At 33.9% G+C, this 4,201-nt stretch overlaps 1 long non-coding RNA gene across 2 annotated transcripts; it reads left to right on the top strand.

Annotated features, from left to right (window-relative positions):
* On the top strand, positions 1-3,882 carry LOC137490216 (uncharacterized). Of its 2 annotated transcripts, none has more exons than XR_011009595.2 (6): positions 1-810; positions 1,056-1,199; positions 1,917-2,033; positions 2,125-2,166; positions 2,489-2,575; positions 2,960-3,882. It is a non-coding gene; the product is annotated as an uncharacterized lncRNA (long non-coding RNA). The 2 variants fall into 2 exon arrangements; XR_012408017.1 differs by having other exon boundaries at positions 712-810; positions 2,489-2,619.
* Positions 3,883-4,201: the final 319 nt, after the last annotated feature.

Below are 4,201 nucleotides of genomic sequence, written 5' to 3'. Positions count from 1 at the left end.
GCTTTAAAACTCTGATACTCAAAACCACAGGTTCTGCACCTGACTACTTTTACTTATTTCTAAATCTAAACCGCCTCCAGAAAAGTCAAGTTAGTAACTCAGACAGCAGCTCACTCTGGGCCAGATCCATTTTCAAATCGGCAAATCTTTAAAATGGATGTAGACTAGATTTAATTTACTGACTTCCATTATAACCACACTTTGTTGATCACAAAATTGTAAAACCATATAATCATGTATTTTTAATTGTTAGAGGTTTTTCCTGTTGGGAAGAGGTCAAATTTGTCATTTTTTACTGTTGATTATCAGTTGGCACCATTAACCATATAGAAAGGCATGCGCATAAATAAGCCTAGTTTCTGGTTTTTATATGGAGTATAACAGAAATTAAAGTGTGTTTGTGTGTGTGAGAGTGACCTTTACGCACTTACCTTGATGTGTCTGAGAAAATCAATATATGCATCTCAGCTCTCAGAACTCCATGGAGTACACTGTTAGACATTTCTGTAAATTACACAGTTATTTACTGTATTTCACCCAGTGTAATACTGCAAATTCCTTTTACGGTAAATAACTGTATTTACCGTTGCATTATGGGAATTTAGTGTGACGTCGAACAACATATACAGCGATGTACTGTATTTGTAAAAATTCGTGTATTATACTGTATTTTCCACAACTGCTTCAACGCCACCTTGCGGCGATTCGACTACTCTGCACCACATTTTGCCTGAGGACCCTGGAGCAATTCTGGAGGACAATTTATTAGTGTGCCTGAAGAACATACTGGATTTAACAAACTTTACTCTGGTAAGCTGAGGCAGTGTTTCATTTTACAGAATGTTTTGTGGACGAGAATAGAACAAAGTAAAGTATAAAGTTGGCTATGATTATTTTCTCTGGCTTGGCGTTATTTCGCCCATTTGAGAAATATATCATCTATTAAGATGTTACCTTTATTTAATTTATTACATTAACACTACTATTACTTTAAATAAGACTGTTTATGACTATTAGCCATTGTTCTCGTCATATCTTTTTATTTATTTACATAGGAACCGGTGTTGCAGCGGGTTTTGGTTTAGGAGGGAACCAGAGGTATGCAGACAGTTTTGGAGGACACTTAGCACGAGACAACGGTCCGGCAGAGAGTGTTTTCCCCCAGAAGAATATGAATGAAAGACCAACAAATAATCCAGGTAAAAGCGCGTCTGTCTGTGCTGACAACACTCGACATTGATTTGAGCACCTCTGTTAGCATTTGTTTGCTCGGCAACATTGGCTGAAGCGATCTTAAAATGGTAATGTTAACTGTTAGCTAAACTGAGCTAAGTTTATACTGAATTGGACTCAAACTCATTTTAACGTGCAACGTTTAACTTATATTGATTTATACTATATATATTAGATGTTGTGAACTTATTTTTCTCTGGTTTAGAGTAACTTATAACGTTAGCTTGAGAAAATAACATCGCGACGTAACCTATAAGAACGTTAACGTAAATCTATAACGTTACAATATGCATAGAGGTAAAGTTGGTTTTATATTCGCACATTCGTTCATTTAGAACACTCTATACTGTTTACCATGTTACTTTGAATATTCGATCAGAATTAGCATGCCAGTATGACTTGAAATCAACATTAACACTGTTTATTTGACCGTGAGCATGTTGTACTTTGATTGGCATTAGCTGCTAAAATGATTTCGCTATTTAGAGTTTGCAAATAATACTTTTATGAAATTAAATTATTAAGGGGGAAGTCTGAATCTGCTAATATAAAACCAATTTTACCTCTATGCATTATGCTAATAACCACCTTTTTGCTATTTATTGTTTGCTAATTATTTTTTTATCACAACTCTTGACATTTGGTTTAACATAATTGTTACCATTATATTTTTTTCTGTTTAGATATGGCACTGGCACAGCAGCAGGTTTTGTCTGAAGAAACAAACAGCATTTCAGAGGAACATCTTGATCAGCACAGCCTTATGCTTAAAAAATAAGCAAGACCAGTAAGCAACCAAGGTAAACAAATAAAAAAAAGTTGTGTGGAGGTTGTGGATTGTAGCATGGTATTCTTATCTGTATTTTTGGCTTTTTTATGGTCTCAATATAGAATACTGGGAGCCTGCCTGTGCAAACTGGACCTCATACAACAGTAAGTACTGTACATCTATTTGTTTCTCAATATATTAACGTTACTTTTAATACAAAATGTGTCACATGTTTAGTTGCTAGCTAAATAAAAAAATTGTTTTCCCTTTTTTATTAAACCATTTAGTAGGTTTTTTTTTTCATCTTTGTTTATAATATTTTTGAGCAGATTGAGGTCTGTCATGGGTCAGACATTTCAAAATACAATAATTAGTATTGGGATACATGCATTTGTCTATGTATTAAATGTCTTTTTCCCCATTTCATGTTGCCTAAATATTTTGTAATAAATAAAATAATACAATTTTTTGTATAAATAATTCCAGAGGATGAAACAAAATGCACAGCAACAACCAGAGTGAGCCAGAAGAAGGCAGGAGAAGTAGTGAAGAGAATGACAACCATGAACAACAGTGAGTTATCCTTCTTTCACCAGCTAACTGAGAACTTGGATTAGGTGAGACACTCTCAATAATTGTATCAGTATTCAGTCAGTTTTAGTTTATTAGGAATACATAAAACAAATAGTCTAATCTGTCCTGCAGTGAATCAACTCATCACAAATGCTTCAATGTTTTTGTAAAACCTTGTTAGGGAAAAAAATAAACAGGACATTCTGGTTAGTTATCTTTTAAACATGGTAGTGAGCAGGTTATGAGCAGGAGCCAGTTGCTCAGTACCAGCTGAAAACTACCTCAACCTAGCTGCCATGCTTCAAAATAATTAACCAGTATATGATTTATTTTTTTTAAACAAGCTTCTTCTATGCTTATGTTAGTCTGTTTGTCCTTATCCAGAGTTCTTCATAATCCTGGACTGGGCCAAATCCTGACCAGATGCTGTGGTGGTCATGGAGGAGTGAATCCTAAAAGACACACGTGATCAATGAGTTTCCGCATTGATCCAATGGGCCAGCCTGACCACCCGCTGGTGAACTTTCAAGCCTCCGGTGCCTATACTGCGGCCTTGCACAAGTTTGGCTAGAGGAGAACTGGTCGTGCCCAACTGAGCCTGGTTTCACTCAAGGGCTTTTATTCTACACTTTCGTCAGTTGGTGAAGTTTGTTCCATGCCACTGTCGCCACTGGATCACTTGGCTACGATTGGTGGATCGGTGGATTTGCTCTTCAGTGTTTGGACTTTCAGCAGTGACATTTACTGCTTCAATTCTGAAAACTGGACTGAAGCAGCTTCAATTTACAAGAACTTCTATGTTAAGCTGCTTTGACATCATTGATCTACATTGTAAAAGTGCAATAGAAATAAAGATGAATTGCATTTGAACATGTGAATTCAGACCTTGTTGAGCATTTGACACCAGAACTAGTAATATTTTAAAGTTGGGTTGTTTCTGAGTCGGCTAATAGTTACAAATATTTATTTTTCCAACAATATGCAATTCAGAAGTTTAAATTTTTATTGTACATGTATGTTCTAGTGCTTTGTGTGATTTATTTATTTTTAATGTGTTGATTTTATTGCTTAATGTAATTTTCACACATTTTCCTTAAATGCTTTAAGCATTATTAATGTTTTAAAGAATGGAATATTTTGTAATTGTGTCTGGTTTAATGTCAGTAGTACTTAGTACAATTGGTTTTTTTTTTTCTCAACAATATGCAGGTCAGACACTTAAATTAGTTTTGTACATGTATGTTAATGTGCTTTGTCATTTTCAATGTTTTTTTTTTCTTAAAATAAAATATTTTGAATGATTGAAATGTAATGTTTTTACACATTTTTAAGCTTGTTTTAAGCATCTCCAATGTTTTAAATAAAGTGTTTATTTTGTTAATATTTTGTAATTGTGTCTTTTTTAGGTCTATAGTATTAAAATAATATTAATAAAAATTATATTATAAAATATTTAGGACAAAATTAAAAGGTTTACAGTAGCTAACTGTTAACTTAGGTTTTTACAGTAGTTAACCATTTTCAGACACTACGGTAACATGCTGTAAACGGATTTACAGTTGTATACTGTAAATCTAAAATACAGTAACTTACTGGCAACAGTGTTGCCAGTAAGTTACTGTAAAA

This window comes from Danio rerio, chromosome 6, assembly GCF_049306965.1.
Source record: "Danio rerio strain Tuebingen ecotype United States chromosome 6, GRCz12tu, whole genome shotgun sequence".
NCBI lineage: Eukaryota > Metazoa > Chordata > Actinopteri > Cypriniformes > Danionidae > Danio > Danio rerio.
This window is presented reverse-complemented; position numbering and strand designations above follow the sequence as displayed.